The sequence below is a fragment of the Oncorhynchus nerka genome, linkage group LG24, assembly GCF_034236695.1.
Source record: "Oncorhynchus nerka isolate Pitt River linkage group LG24, Oner_Uvic_2.0, whole genome shotgun sequence".
Classification (NCBI taxonomy): domain Eukaryota; kingdom Metazoa; phylum Chordata; class Actinopteri; order Salmoniformes; family Salmonidae; genus Oncorhynchus; species Oncorhynchus nerka.
The window spans coordinates 99,260,924-99,279,215 of NC_088419.1; positions in this window are offsets into that span (position 1 = coordinate 99,260,924).

Consider the following 18,292-nt stretch of genomic DNA (forward strand, 5'->3'; position numbering starts at 1 on the left):
AGCTGGCAGTGGCTGCGTTGTTGACACTACACTAATCAAGTCGTTCCGTTGAGTGTAAAGTTTCTACAATGCTGCTATTCGGGGGGCTAGCTGGCAGTGTTACGTTACGTTGCGTTAAAAGAACGACAATAGCTGGCTAGCTAACCTAGAAAATCGCTCTAGACTACACAATTATCTTTGAAACAAAGACGGCTATGTAGCTAGCTATGTAGCTAGCTACGATCAAACAAATCACACCGTTGGGACTGTAATGAAATGAAATGAAAATGTGATACTACCTGTGGAGCGAAGCGGAATGCGACCGGAATGCGAAAGTTCTATTCAGTAGACGTTGGCTAGCTGTTGGCTAGCTAGGAGTGACTCCTACGTTAAGGACGACAAATAGCTGGCTAGCTAACCTCAGCAAATTAAGATAATCGCTCTAAGACTACACACTCTAAACTACACAATTATCTTGGATACGAAGACAGCAAAGACAACTATGTAGCTAGCTAACACTACACTAATCAAGTCGTTCAGTTGAGTGTGATAGTTACTACAGTGCTACGGTAGACGGTGAACGTTAGCTAGCTGGCTAGCTGCTGGGCAGATAGGAGGACGACGAAATACGATAATTACGCAATTATCTTTGATACAAAGACGGCTATGTAGCTAGCTAAGAAGAAATTGCTAAGATTAGACAAATCAAACCGTTGTACTATAATGAAATGTAATGAAATGTAATGAAAAGTTATACAACCTGCAGACCGAAGCAGACCGAAGCGCGGATGCGACCGCTCGCTCCAACCCGGAAGTACACAGTTTGCTTATTAATGTCTTTATCGAAATTACAGATTTTTTATTTTTACCCCCTTTTTCTCCCCAATTTCGTGATTAACGATCTTGTTTCATCACTGCAACGGGCTCGGGAGAGGCAAAGGTTGAGTCATGCGTCCTCCGAAACATGACCTGCCAAACCGCGCTTCTTAACACCCACTCGCTTAACCCGGAAGCCAGATGCACCAATGTGTCAGAGGAAACACTATTCAACTGACGACCGAAATCAGCCTGCAGGCGCTAGGACCGCCACAAGGAGTCGTTAGAGCGCGATGAGTCAAGTTAAGGCCCTCTGGCCAAACCCTCCCATAACCCGGACGACGTTTGGCCAATTGTGCGCTGCCCTATGGGACTCCCGGTCATGGCCGATAATGACACAGCCTGGGATCGAAAGCCCAGGCTATAGATGCTGTGCCTTAGACCACTGCACCACTTCGGAGGCCACGGATTGCCTCTTATAAGCTCGTCGTTCCCTTATGCCATAGTTTGTACATCTCACTTGTCAGTAGAAACCACATTTGTTTAAGCAAGTCAACCATATCAGCTATGTTTTTTTAAAGAGGCAGTAAATGAGGCTGAATTAGCTGTTTTGCAGCCAGACAAGTCTCCGCTGGTAGCCAGGTGTAGCAGTGGTAAGGACTCACTCCATGGTGCTGAAAAGAAAGCTCTGCTGTTGGGACAGCTTTATGCCTCTATCCCTCTCTAACTACGGGGGCTGAGTCACTGGCTTACTGGTGCTCTTCCATGCTGTCCCTAGGAGGGGTGCGTCACTGAGTGGGTTGAGTCACTGACGTGACCTTCCTGTCGGTTGGCACCCCCCCTTGGGTTGTGCAGTGGGGGAGATCTTCGTGGGCTATACTCGGCCTTGTCTCAGGATGGTAAGTTGGTGGTTGAAGGTATCCCCCTAGTGGTGTGGGGGCTGTGCTTTGGCAGTGGGGGAGATCTTTGTGGCCTATACTCGGCCTTGTCTCAGGATGGTAAGTTGGTGGTTGAAGGTATCCCCCTAGTGGTGTGGGGGCTGTGCTTTGGCAAAGTGGGTGGGGTTATATCCTGCCTGGTTGGCCCTGTCTGGGGGTATCATCGGATGGGGCCACAGTGTCTCCCGACCCCTTCTGTCTCAGCCTCCAGTATTTATGCTGCAGTAGTTTATGTGTCGGGGGCCAGGGTCAGTTTGTTATATCTGGAGTATATCTGTCTTATCCAGTGTCCTGTGTGAATTTAAGTATGCTCTCTCTAATTCTCTCTCTCTTTCTCTCTCTCGGAGGACCTGAGCCCTAGGACCATGCCTCAGGATTACCTATGATGAGTCCTTGCTGTCCCCAGTCCACCTGGTCGTGCTGCTGCTCCAGTTTCAACCGTTCTGCCTACGGCTATGGAACCCTGACCTGTTCACCGGACGTGCTACCTGTCCCAAACCTGCTGTTTTCAACTCTCTAAAGACAGAAGGAGTGGTAGAGATACTCTCAATGATCGGCTAAGAAAAGCTAACTGACATTTACTCCTGAGGTGCTGACTTGTTGCACCCTCTTCAACCAATGCAATTATTATTATGTGACCCTGCTGGTCATCTATGAACATCTTGGCCATGTTCTGTTATAATCTCCACCTGGCACAGCCAGAAGAGGACTGGCCACCCCACATAGCCTGGTTCCTCTCTAGGTTTCTTCCTGGGTTCCTGCCTTTCTAGGGAGTTTTTCCTAGCCACCGTGCTTCTACATCTGCATTGCTTGCTGTTTGGGGCTTTAGGCTGGGTTTCTGTATAGCTCTGTGACATCTGCTGATGTAAGAAGGGCTTTATAAATACATTTGATTGATTGATGTTATTATTTAACAACACAGACCCCAAAGGAAATCATGGGGAGAAAAATAGGTTTATTCAAAGAGGACAAACGAGGGATGGGAAGTAGATGGTTCATTCTCCTCTGTCCTCAGTGACTTTCTCTACAGAACAAAGTAACCGGGGGTAATTTATAACCCCCACACTAGCCTGTGGTTGACCAATTAGAAATCCTTGCAGTTAAATTGGGCCAATGGCCAAATAACAAGTATCCTATTTCAGGCTCAATGTACAGATGATTCAGACCAATGACAATGTGGCACACGTAGCCATGAGTCCAGGACTGACATTCCTACACAGATTCTAAACAGATGTTGAACTGAAAACCAACTATTTCCATTGATCGTTAATTCCCTATTGACCGTTAGTACTCTCTGTTTGTGTATTATCTTAAAAGGCATTCACTAAACCCTAAACCTCAACTAAATATTGTAATAAATAATGTGGAAATTGAGCAAGTTGAGGTGACTAACCTGCTTGGAGTAACCCTGGAACCCTTGTAAACTGTCATGGTCAAAACATATTGCTACAACAGTAGCTAAGATGGGGAGAAGTCTGTCCATAATAAAGCACTGCTCTGCCTTAACTCTATCAACAAGGCAGGTCCTACAGCCTCCAGTTTGGTCACAACTGGACTGCCGTTGTGGCACCTGGCCAGTCGTGTGGTCAGGTGCCACAGAAAGGGACAAAAAAGGGCTCAGAACAGGGCAGCACGGCTGGCCTTGGATGTACACAGAGAGCTAACATTAATAATATGTCAATCTCGCCTGGCTCAAAGTGGAGGAGAGATTTACTTCATCACTACTCTTATTTATGAGAGGTATGGACATGTTGAACGCACCAAGCTGTCTGTTTGAACTACTGGCGCACAGCCCATGCATACCTCACATGACATGCCACAAGAGGTCTCTTCACAGCCCCCAAGTCCAAAACAGACTATGGGAGGCACACAGTACTACATAGAGCCATGACTACATGGAAATCTATTCCACATCAAGTAACTGATGCAAACAGTAAAATTAGATTTTAAAAAACATAAAAAAGCACCTTAAGGAACAGCGTGTCATGTTATGTCTTGTCCCTGTGCTTTCTCTTCTCTTCGTTTCCCCCTGCTGGTCGTATTAGGTTACTATCTCTCTCTCTCTCTATCGTTCCGTTCCTGCTCCCAGCTGTTCCCTATTCTCCTAACGACCTTGTTTACTCTCTAACACCCGTCTCCTCTTTTGCCCTCTGATTAAGTCTCTATTTCTCTCTCTGTTTCTGCTTCTGTCCTTGTCGGATTCTTGTTTGCTTTGCCCTTGTTCCGTCCTGTCGTAATCTGCCTCTTCATCAGATGCTGCGTGTGAGCAGGTGTCTCTGTCCTCTACGGCCCGCTCCTACCCAGAGGGACCTGCAGTCTGTTGCCGCTAGCCCTGCAATTCTCCTCTACTACTAGAAGGAGGACTCTCCTGCAAAGATAGAGGATTTATGTTTTCCCTGTTTGGACATCTCCTGTAAAGATTGAGGATTTATGTTTTCCCTGTTTGGACATTAAAAGACTCTGTTTCTGTTGAATCGCTGTTGGGTCCTCACTCACCTGCATAACACAGCGGGGACTGTGAAGCAACAAACACTGGCACAGACACATGCATATACACACACACGATAACATACACACTATACACACACACACACACACACACACACACACATGCATATACACACGATAACATACGCACTATACACACACACACACATGGATTTAGTACTGTAGATATGTGGTAGTGGTGGAGTAGGGGCCTGAGGGCACACAGGGTGTTGTGAAATCTGTGAATGTATTGTAATGTTTTTAAAATGGTATAAAACTGCCTTAATTATGTTGGACCCCAGGAACAGTAGCTGCTGCCTTGACAGGAACTAATGGGGATCCATAATAAACCCTAGGAAGAGTAGCTGCTTCCTTGACAGGAACTAATGGGGATCCATAATAAACCCAAGGAAGAGTAGCTGCTGCCTTGACAGGAACTAATGGGGATCCATAATAAACCTCAGGAAGAGTAGCTGCTGCCTTGGCAGGAACTAATGAGGATCCATAATAAACCCCAGGAAGAGTAGCTGCTGCCTTGACAGGAACTAATGGGGATCCATAATAAACCACAGGAAGAGTAGCTGCTGCCTTGACAGGAACTAATGGGGATCCATAATAAACCCAAGGAAGAGTAGCTGCTGCCTTGACAGGAACTAATGAGGATCCATAATAAACCCCAGGAAGAGTAGCTGCTGCCTTGGCAGGAACTAATGGGGATCCATAATAAACCCCAGGAAGAGTAGCTGCTGCCTTGACAGGAACTAATGGGGATCCATAATAAACCCTAGGAAGAATAGCTGCTGCCTTGACAGGAACTAATGGGGATCCATAATAAACCCAAGGAAGAGTAGCTGCTGCCTTGACAGGAACTAATAAATACATAATAATACATAATACAAATACAAATACCTCAACCCAATCGAAAAACTTTGGGATGAATTGGATCGCCAACTGCGAGCCAGCCCTAATCACCCAGTATCAATGCCCGACCTCACTAATGCTCTTGTGGCTGAATGGAAGCAAGTCCCCACAGCAATGTTCCAACATCTAGTGGAAAGCCTTCCCCAGAAGAATGGAGGCTGTTATAGCAGCAAAAGTGGGGACCAACTCCATATTAATGCCCATGATTTTGGAAGGAGATTTTGATGAGCAGGTGTCCACATACATTCTTTGGCAACAGCTCTGGGGGACATTTCTGCAGTCAGCATGCCAATTGTACACTCCCTCAACTTGAGACATCTGTGGCTTTGTGTTGTGAGACAAAACTGCACATTTTAGAGTGGCTGTTTATTGTCCCCAGCACAGGGTGCACCTGTGTAATGATCATGCTGTTAAATCATCTTATTGATATGCCACACCTGTCAGGTGGATGGATTATCTTGGCAAAGGAGAAATGTTCACTAACAGGGATTAAAACAAATTTTACAGAGAAATACGCTTTTTGTGCATGTGGAACATTTCTGTCATTTTTTATTTCTGAGTCTGTAATACCAACATGTTTTAAGCAGACCACCATAGTGCATGTGCCCAAGAACACTAAGGTAACCTACCTAAATGACTACCGACCCATAGCACTCACGTCTGTAGCCATGACGTGCTTTGAAAGGCTGGTCATGGCTCACATCAACACCATCATCCCAGAAACCCTAGACCCACTCAAATTTGCATGCCGCCCCAACAGATGCACAGATGCAAAATCTATTGTACTCCACACTGCCTGTTCCCACCTGGACAAAAGGAACACCTATGTGAGAATGCTATTCATTGACAACAGCTCAGCGTTTAACACCATAGTGCCCTCAAAGCTCATCCATAAGCTAAGGACCCTGGGACTAATTACCTCCCTCTGAAACTGGATCTTGGACTTCTGACGGGCCGCCCCCAGGTGGTGAGGGTAGGTAGCAACACATCCGCCACGCTGATCCTCAACACAGGGGCCCCTCAGGGGTGCGTGCTCAGTCCCCTCCTGTACTCCCTGTTCACTCATGACTGCCACGGCCAGGCACGAACCCAACACCATCACTAAATTAGCCGATGACACAACAGTGGTAGGCCTGATCACCGACAACGATTAGACAGCCTATAGGGAGGAGGTCAGAGACCTGGCCGTGTGGTGCCAGAATAACAACCTCTCCCTCAACGTGATCAAGAAAAAGGAGATGATTGTGGACTATTAGGAAAAACAGGACCGAGCACGCCCCAATGTCATCGACGGGCTGCAGAGGAGCAGCCTGAGAGCTTCAAGTTCCTTGGTGTCCACATCACAAACAAACTAACACCGAGACAGTCGTGAAGAGGGCACGACATAACCTATTCCCCCTCAGGAGACTGAAAAGATTTGGCATGGGTCCTCAGATCCTCAAAAGGTTCTACAGCTGCACCATCGAGAGCATCCTGACTGGTTGCATCACTGCCTGGTATGGCAACTGCTCAGCCTCCGACCGCAAGGCACTACAGAGGGTAGTGCGTACAGCCCAGTACATCACTGGGCCAAGCTTACTGTCATCCAGAACCTCTATACCAGGCAGTGTTAGAGGAAGGCCCTAAACATTGTCAATGATTCCAGCCACCCTAGGCATAGACTGTTCTCTCTGCTACTGCATGGCAAGCTGTACCGGAGCACCAAGTCTAGGTCCAAGAGGCTTCTTAACAGCTTCTACCCCCAAGCCATGAGACTCCTGAACATCTAGTCAAATGTCTACCCAGACTATTTGCATTGCCCTCCCCCCTTTTTTTACACTGCTGCTACTCTCTGTTGTCATCTATGCATAGTCACTTTAATAACTCTACCTACACGTGCATACTACCTCAACTAACCGGTGCCCCCGCAAATTGACTCTGTATTGGTAACCCCCTGTATATTGCCTCACTATTGTTATTTTACTGCTGCTCTTTAATGACTTGTTACTGTTATCTCTTATTCTTAAATTCTTATCTGTGTTTTTTTTTTAACTGCATTGTTCATTAGGGCTCATAAATAAGCATTTCAATGTAAGGTACACCTGTTGCAGATCCTCAAAAGGTTATACAGCTGCACCATCGAGAGCATCCTGCCTGACTGGTTGCATCACTGCCTGGCAACTGTGACTAATAAAATGTAGTTTGATTTTGGTTTGAAACACACGGGAAGCACTGTCTTGTTTGAGAGCCGAGTCGCAGCCTTGCAGCGCCACCGGAAGCATCACATACATGGATGTCTATGAGGACTTGTGTCTGTATTCTGCAGGTAAATGTTGGCGCAGAGTGGAACAAATCAGCTCACATTCCTGCTGAGTACAGAGAGAGCAGGACTCCGCGTCTGTCTGAACTCACTGGTACAGATCAATAGACTGTCTGAACTCACTACTACAGATCAATAGACTGTCTGTACTCTCTACTACAGATCAATAGACTGTCTGACTGAACTCACTGCTACAGATCAATAGACTGTCTGAACTCTCTACTACAGATCAATAGACTGTCTGAACTCTCTACTACAGATCAATAGACTGTCTGAACTCACTACTACAGATCAATAGACTGTCTGACTGAACTCACTGCTACAGATCAATAGACTGTCTGAACTCACTGCTACAGATCAATAGACTGTCTGAACTCACTACTATAGATCAATAGACTGTCTGAACTCACTGCTACAGATCAATAGACTGTCTGAACTCACTGCTACAGATCAATAGACTGTCTGAACTCAATGGTACAGATCAATAGACTGTCCGAAACCTCTACTACAGATCAATAGACTGTCTGAACTCACTACGATAGATCGACTGAGTGAACTCTCTACTACAGATCAATAGACTGTCTGACTGAACTCACTGCTACGGATCAATAAACTGTCTGAACTCTCTACTACAGATCAATATACTGTCTGAACTCACTGCTACAGATCAATAGACTGTCTGACTGAACTCACTACTACAGATCAATAGACTGTCTGACTGAACTCACTACTACAGATCAATAGACTGTCTGAACTCACTGCTACAGATCAATAGACTGTCTGAACTCACCGCTACAGATCAATAGACTGTCTGAACTCACTGCTACAGATCAATAGACTGTCTGAACTCACTGCTACAGATCAATAGACTGTCTGACTGAACTCACTGCTACAGATCAATAGACTGTCTGAACTCTCTACTACAGATCAATAGACTGTCTGAACTCACCGCTACAGATCAATAGACTGTCTGAACTCACTGCTACAGATCAATAGACTGTCTGAACTCACTACTACAGATCAATAGACTGTCTGAACTCACTACTATAGATCAATAGACTGTCCGAACTCACTGCTACAGATCAGTAGACTGTCTGAACTCACTGCTACAGATCAATAGACTGTCCGAACTCTCTACTACAGATCAATAGACTGTCTGAACTCACTACGATAGATCAATAGACTGAGTGAACTCACTGCTACACAGACTATAGACTGTCTCTGACTGAACTCACTGCTACAGATCAATAAACTGTCTGAACTCTCTCTGATCAATGAACTCACTGCTACAGATCAATCGACTGTCTGAACTCTCTACTACAGATCAATAGACTGTCTGACTGAACTCACCACTACAGATCAACAGACTGTCTGACTGAACTCACTGCTACAGATCAATAGACTGTCTGAACTCTCTACTACAGATCAATAGACTGTCTGACTGAACTCACTGCTATAGATCAGTAGACTGTCTGAACTCTCTACTACAGATCAATAGACTGTCTGACTGAACTCACTGCTACAGATCAATAGACTGTCTGAACTCACTGCTACAGATCAATAGACTGTCTGAACTCACTGCTACAGATCAATAGACTGTCTGAACTCAATGCTACAGATCAATAGACTGTCCGAAATCTCTACTACAGATCAATAGACTGTCTGAACTCACTACGATAGATAGACTGAGTGAACTCTCTACTACAGATCAATAGACTGTCTGACTGAACTCACTGCTACGGATCAATAAACTGTCTGAACTCTCTACTACAGATCAATATACTGTCTGACTGAACTCACTACTACAGATCAATAGACTGTCTGAACTCACTACTACAGATCAATAGACTGTCTGAACTCACCGCTACAGATCAATAGACTGTCTGAACTCACTGCTACAGATCAATAGACTGTCTGAACTCACTGCTACAGATCAATAGACTGTCTGACTGAACTCACTACTACAGATCAATAGACTGACTGAACTCTCTACTACAGATCAATAAACTGTCTGAACTCACTACTATAGATAAATAGACTGTCTGAACTCACTGCTACAGATCAATAGACTGTCTGAACTCACTGCTACAGATCAATAGACTGTCTGAACTCACTACTATAGATCAATAGACTGTCCGAACTCACTGCTACAGATCAGTAGACTGTCTGAACTCACTGCTACAGATCAATAGACTGTCCGAACTCTCTACTACAGATCAATAGACTGTCTGAACTCACTACGATAGATCAATAGACTGAGTGAACTCACTGCTACACAGACTATAGGCTGTCCGTCTGACTGAACTCAATGCTACAGATCAATACTGTCTCTCTGACTGAACTCACTGCTACAGATCAATCGACTGTCTGAACTCTCTACTACAGGTCAATAGACTGTCTGACTGAACTCACCACTACAGATCAACAGACTGTCTGACTGAACTCACTGCTACAGATCAATAGACTGTCTGAACTCTCTACTACAGATCAATAGACTGTCCGACTGAACTCACTACTACAGATCAATAGACTGTCTGACTGAACTCACTGCTATAGATCAGTAGACTGTCTGAACTCTCTACTACAGATCAATAGACTGTCTGACTGAACTCACTGCTACAGATCAATAGACTGTCTGAACTCACTGCTACAGATCAATAGACTCTCTGAACTCACTGCTACAGATCAATATACTGTCTGAACTCTCTACTACAGATCAATAGACTGTCCGACTGAACTCACTGCTACAGATCAATAGACTGTCCGACTGAACTCACTGCTACAGATCAATAGACTGTCTGAACTCACTGCTACAGATACATAGACTGTCTGAACTCACTGCTACAGATCAATAGACTGTCTGAACTCACTGCTACAGATCAATAGACTGTCTGAACTCACTGCTACAGATCAATAGACTGTCTGAACTCACTACTATAGATCAATAGACTGTCTGAACTCACTGCTACAGATCAATAGACTGTCCGAAATCTCTACTAGATCAATAGACTGTCTGAACTCACTACAATAGATCAATAGACTGAGTGAACTCACTGCTACACAGACTATAGACTGTCCGTCTGACTGAACTCAATGCTACAGATCAATACTGTCTCTCTGACTGAACTCACTGCTACAGATCAATCGACTGTCTGAACTCTCTACTACAGATCAATAAACTGAGTTAACTCACTGCTAAACAGACTATAGACTGTCCGTAAGACTGAACTCAATGCTAGAGATCAATACTGTCTCTCTGACTGAACTTACTGCTACAGATCAATAGACTGTCTGACTGAACTCACTACTACAGATCAATAGACTGTCTGACTGAACTCACTGCTACAGATCAGTAGACTGTCTGAACTCACTGCTACAGATCAATAGACTGTCTGAACTCACTACTATAGATCAATAGACTGTCTGAACTCACTGCTACAGATCAATAGACTGTCCGAAATCTCTACTACAGATCAATAGACTGTCTGAACTCACTACGATAGATCAATAGACTGAGTGAACTCACTGCTACACAGACTATAGACTGTCCGTCTGACTGAACTCAATGCTACAGATCAATACTGTCTCTCTGACTGAACTCACTGCTACAGATCAATCGACTGTCTGAACTCTCTACTACAGATCAATAAACTGAGTTAACTCACTGCTAAACAGACTATAGACTGTCCGTCTGACTGAACTCAATGCTAGAGATCAATACTGTCTCTCTGACTGAACTCACTACTACAGATCAATAGACTGTCTGACTGAACTCACTGCTACAGATCAGTAGACTGTCTGAACTCTCTACTACAGATCAATAGAATGTCTGACTGAACTCACTGCTACAGATCAATAGACTGTCTGAACTCTCTACTACAGATCAATAGATTGTCTGAACTCACTGCTACAGATCAATAGACTGTCTGAACTCACTGCTACAGATCAATAGACTGTCTGAACTCACTGCTACAGATCAATAGACTGTCTGAACTCACTGCTACAGATCAATAAACTGTCTGAACTCTCTACTACAGATCAATAGACTGTCTGAACTCACTGCTACAGATCAATAGACTGTCTGAACTCTCTACTACAGATCAATAGACTGTCTGACTGAACTCACTGCTACAGATCAATAAACTGTCTGAACTCTCTACTACAGATCAATATACTGTCTGAACTCACTGCTACAGATCAATAGACTGTCTGACTGAACTCACTGCTACAGATCAATAGACTGTCTGACTGAACTCACTGCTACAGATCAATACTGTCTCTCTGACTGAACTCACTGCTACAGATCAATCGACTGTCTGAACTCTCTACTACAGATCAATAGACTGTCTGACTGAACTCTCTACTACAGATCAATAGACTGTCTGACTGAACTCTCTACTACAGATCAATAGACTGTCCGACTGAACTCACTGCTACAGATCAATAGACTGTCTGAACTCTCTACTACAGATCAATAGACTGTCTGACTGAACTCACTGCTACAGATCAATAGACTGTCTGACTGAACTCAATGCTACAGCTCAATAGACTGTCTGACTGAACTCACTGCTACAGATCAATAGACTGTCTGAACTCACTGCTACAGATCAATAGACTGACTGAACTCACTACTACAGATCAATAGACTGTCTGACTGAACTCACTATTACAGATCAATAGACTGCCTGAACTCTCTACTACAGATCAATAGACTGTTTGACTGAACTCACTGCTACAGATCAATAGACTGTCTGAACTCACTACGATAGATCAATAGACTGAGTGAACTCACTGCTACACAGACTATAGACTGTCCGTCTGACTGAACTCACTGCTACAGATCAATACTGTCTCTCTGACTGAACTCACTGCTACAGATCAATAGACTGTCTGACTGAACTCACTATTACAGATCAATAGACTGCCTGAACTCTCTACTACAGATCAATAGACTGTTTGACTGAACTCACTGCTACAGATCAATAGACTGTCTGAACTCACTACGATAGATCAATAGACTGAGTGAACTCACTGCTACACAGACTATAGACTGTCCGTCTGACTGAACTCACTGCTACAGATCAATACTGTCTCTCTGACTGAACTCACTGCTACAGATCAATCGACTGTCTGAACTCTCTACTACAGATCAATAGACTGTCTGACTGAACTCACTGCTACAGATCAAGACTGTCTGACTGAACTCACTGCTACAGATCAATAGACTGTCTGACTGAACTCACTGCTACAGATCAAGACTGTATGACTGAACTCACTGCTACAGATCAATACTGTCTCTCTGACTGAACTCACTGCTACAGATCAATCGACTGTCTGAACTCTCTACTACAGATCAATAGACTGTCTGACTGAACTCTCTACTACAGATCAATAGACTGTCTGACTGAACTCTCTACTACAGATCAATAGACTGTCTGAACTCTCTACTACAGATCAATAGACTGTCCGACTGAACTCACTGCTACAGATCAATAGACTGTCTGAACTCTCTACTACAGATCAATAGACTGTCTGACTGAACTCACTGCTACAGATCAATAGACTGTCTGACTGAACTCAATGCTACAGATCAATAGACTGTCTGACTGAACTCACTGCTACAGATCAATAGACTGTCTGAACTCACTGCTACAGATCAATAGACTGACTGAACTCACTACTACAGATCAATAGACTGTCTGACTGAACTCACTATTACAGATCAATAGACTGTTTGACTGAACTCACTGCTACAGATCAATAGACTGTCTGAACTCACTACGATAGATCAATAGACTGAGTGAACTCACTGCTACACAGACTATAGACTGTCCGCCTGACTGAACTCACTGCTACAGATCAATACTGTCTCTCTGACTGAACTCACTGCTACAGATCAATCGACTGTCTGAACTCTCTACTACAGATCAATAGACTGTCTGACTGAACTCACTGCTACAGATCAAGACTGTCTGACTGAACTCACTGCTACAGATCAATAGACTGTCTGACTGAACTCACTGCTACAGATCAATACTGTCTCTCTGACTGAACTCACTGCTACAGATCAATCGACTGTCTGAACTCTCTACTACAGATCAATAGACTGTCTGACTGAACTCACTGCTACAGATCAAGACTGTCTGACTGAACTCACTGCTACAGATCAATAGACTGTCTGACTGAACTCACTGCTACAGATCAATACTGTCTCTCTGACTGAACTCACTGCTACAGATCAATCGACTGTCTGAACTCTCTACTACAGATCAATAGACTGTCTGACTGAACTCTCTACTACAGATCAATAGACTGTCTGAACTCTCTACTACAGATCAATAGACTGTCCGACTGAACTCACTGCTACAGATCAATAGACTGTCTGAACTCTCTACTACAGATCAATAGACTGTCTGACTGAACTCACTGCTACAGATCAATAGACTGTCTGACTGAACTCAATGCTACAGATCAATAGACTGTCTGACTGAACTCAATGCTACAGATCAATAGACTGTCTGACTGAACTCACTGCTACAGATCAATAGACTGTCTGAACTCACTGCTACAGATCAATAGACTGACTGAACTCACTACTACAGATCAATAGACTGTCTGACTGAACTCACTATTACAGATCAATAGACTGCCTGAACTCTCTACTACAGATCAATAGACTGTTTGACTGAACTCACTGCTACAGATCAATAGACTGTCTGAACTCACTACGATAGATCAATAGACTGAGTTAACTCACTGCTACACAGACTATAGACTGTCCGTCTGACTGAACTCAATGCTACAGATCAATAGACTAGTTGAGTCTATTGAAACAGGGCCAGTTGGTTTGTTCAATCTTGCCAACTCATTGTCATGCAAAATTGTTTGTCTTGACAATAAGCAATGTAAACTACGTGGAAATGATTATTGAAGTAATAACATTGTAGGAAGTATAATTTTATTAAAGCTTATGCTGACAGTTCTGACCACTAAGTAGCTGATATTACAAACATTCTGTTTACTGTCGGTCATCATCGTATTGTATTTTATTTTGATGACAGTCACATGAATGAATAATTATATGTCAGTGATGACACTGACATACAGTACAATCCATCATAAACATGTTCCAAACTCCCCAATGCGACTGCATCGTTGACATCACAATGATTAATTACAAGGAAAGAGAGTGGGCAAACATAAAAGTAACATTAACACAATTAAAATGTCTGTTTGTTTTGTTTTTATTTCTATGGTTGGATCACACACGTGCAGCGCAGTCCTGAAAGACAACACGGGGGAAGGCATTAAAGTTTGCTACAATTTGTACCTACAGTACAGTTAAGAGGCGCTTCTTTTGAAACTGGAACACTTCATTAAAGGGAAGGTAACTTTGGAGTGTCAGTCATGTGAGGTTGGATGCTTCAGTATGTCATCACACAGTTCAATATACACCTGAACACACAGTACAGGTGAGTACACACAGTACAGGTGAGTACAGTATAACGCGGGTCACGTCCCAAATGGCACCCTAATCTGTTTATAGTGCACTACAGTAGGACCAAAATAAAATGACCCTCGGGGCGCCAGTTGGGGAACCCTGCTTTAGAATCATGGAGGGAAGAAGCCTCTGGCATATGTCCTCTCATCATGATAAACAATAACAATATGCATCCCGGATGGCACACTATTCACCATATAGTGCACTACTGTTGACCAGGGCCCATAGGGAACATAGGGACCAGGGCCCATAGGGAACAGGGCCCATAGGGAATACAGGGATCAAAGCCCATAGGGAACATAGGGACCAGGGCCCATAGGGAACAGGGCCCATAGGGAATACAGGGATCAAAGCCCATAGGGAACATAGGGACCAGGGCCCATAGGGACCAGGGCCCATAGGGAACATAGGGACCAGGGCCCATAGGGAACAGGGCCCATAGGGAATATAGGGATCAAAGCCCATAGGGAATATAGGGATCAGGGCCCATAGGGAATATAGGGATCAAAGCCCATAGGGAACATAGGGATCAGGGCCCATAGGGAATATAGGGAACAGAGCCCATAGGGAATATAGGGATCAAAGCCCATAGGGAACATAGGGATCAGGGCCCATAGGGAATACAGGGAGCAGGGCCCATATGGAATATATAGGGATCAGGGCCCATATGGAATATAGGGAACAGGGCCCATATGGAAAATAGGGATCAGGGCCCATAGGGAATATAGGGATCAGGGCCCATAGGGAATTTAGGGATCAGGGCACATAGGGAATTTAGGGATCAGGGCCCATAGGGAAAATAGGGATCAGGGCCCATATGGAAAATAGGGATCAGGGCCCATAGGAACAGGGCCCATAGGGAATATAGGGAACAGGACCCATAGGGAATGTAGGGATCAAAGCCCATAGGGAATATAGGGATCAGGGCCCATAGGGAATATAGGGATCAAAGCCAATAGGGAACATAGGGATCAGGGCCCATAGGGAATATAGGGAACAGGGCCCATAGGGAATATAGGGATCAAAGCCCATAGGGAACATCGGGATCAGGGCCCATAGGGAATACAGGGAGCAGGGCCCATATGGAATATATAGGGATCAGGGCCCATATGGAATATAGGGAACAGGGCCCATATGGAAAATAGGGATCAGGGCCCATAGGGAATATAGGGATCAGGGCCCATAGGGAATTTAGGGATCAGGGCCCATAGGGAATTTGGGGAACAGGGCCCATAGGGAAAATAGGGATCAGGGCCCATATGGAAAATAGGGATCAGGGCCCATAGGAACAGGGCCCATAGGGAATATAGGGAACAGGGCCCATAGGGAATATAGGGATCAAAGCCCATAGGGAATATAGGGATCAGGGCCCATAGGGAATATAGGGAACAGGGCCCATAGGGAATATAGGGATCAAAGCCCATAGGGAACATAGGGATCAGGGCCCATAGGGAATATAGGGAACAGGGCCCATAGGGAACAGGGCCCATAGGGAATATAGGGAAAAGGCCCATAGGGAATATAGGGATCAGGGCCCATAGGGAAGATAGGGATCAAAGCCCATAGGGAATATAGGGATCAGGGCCCATAGGGAACAGGGCCCATAGGGAATATAGGGAACAGGACCCATAGGAAATATAGGGATCAGGGCCCATAGGGAATATAGGGATCAGGGCCCATAGGGAATCTAGGGAAAATGCCCATAGGGAATATAGGGATCAGGGCCCATAGGGAATATAGGGATCAGGGCCCATAGGGAATATAGGGATCAGGGCCCATAGGGAACAGGGCCCATAGGGAATATAGGGAAAAGGCCCATAGGGAATATAGGGATCATGGCCAATAGGGAATATAGGGATCAGGGCCCATAGGGAATATAGGGATCAGGGCCCATAGGGAATATAGGGATCAGAGCCCATAGGGAACATAGGGATCAGGGCCCATAGGGAACATAGGGAATATAGGGATCAGGGCCCATAGGGAACAGGGACTGAACCACTAGGGAAATATAGGGATCCCATAGGGGGAACAGGGCCCATAGGGAATATAGGGATCAGGGCCCATAGGGAATATAGGGATCAGGGCCCATAGGGAATATAGGGATCAGGGCCCATAGGGAATATAGGGATCAGGGCCCATAGGGAACATAGGGATCAGGGCCCATAGGGAAGATAGGGATCAAAGCCCATAGGGAACATAGGGATCAGGGCCCATAGGGAACAGGGCCCATAGGGAATATAGGGATCATGGCCCATAGGGAATATAGGGATCAGGGCCCATAGGGAATATAGGGATCAGGGCCCATAGGGAATATAGGGATCAGGGCCCATAGGGAATATAGGGATCAGGGCCCATAGGGAATATAGGGATCAGAGCCCATAGGGAACATAGGGATCAGGGCCCATAGGGAACAGGGCCCATAGGGAATATAGGGATCAGGGCCCATAGGGAATATAGGGATCAGGGCCCATAGGGAACACAGGGATCAGAGCCCATAGGGAATATAGGGATCAGGGCCCATAGAGAACATAGGGATCAGGGCCCATAGAGAACATAGGGATCAGGGCCCATAGGGGATATAGGGATCAGAGCCCATAGGGAATGTAGGGATCAGAGCCCATAGGGAATGTATGGATCAGGGCCCCACTATATAGGGAATAGGGTGCCATTTGGGACTAATTAGCTTGTCTGTCCTCCTCAGGCAATACTTATACAGAAGTTTAACCATGCTCTTTGTTTTTGTTCAGTGCTGCTAGGGACAGACATACAGTTGAAGTCGGAAGTTTACATACACTTAGGTTGACTGTGCCTTTAAACATCTTGGAAAATTCAAGAAAATTATTTAATGGCTTTAGAAGCTTCTGATAGGCTAATTGACATCATTTGAGTCAATTGGAGGTGTACCTGTGGATGTATTTCAAGGCCTACCTTCAAACTCAGTGACTCTATGCTTGACATCATGTGAAAATCAAAAGACCTCAGATTTTTTTTTTTGTAGACCTCCACAAGTCTGGTTCATCCTTGGTAGCAATTTCCAAATGCCTGAAGGTACCACGTTCATCTGTACAAGCAATAGTACGCAAGTATAAACACCATGGGACCACGCAGCCGTCATACCGCTCAGGAAGGAGACGCGTTCTGTCTCCTAGAGATGAACGTACTTTGGTGCAAAAAGTGCAAATCAATCCCAGAACAACAGCAAAGGACCTTGTGAAGATGCTGGAGGAAACAGGTACAAAAGTATCTATATCCACAGTAAAACAAGGTCTATATCGAAATAACCTGAAAGGCCGCTCAGCAAGGAAGAAGCTACTGCTCCAAAACCGCCATAAAAAGCCAGACTATGGTTTG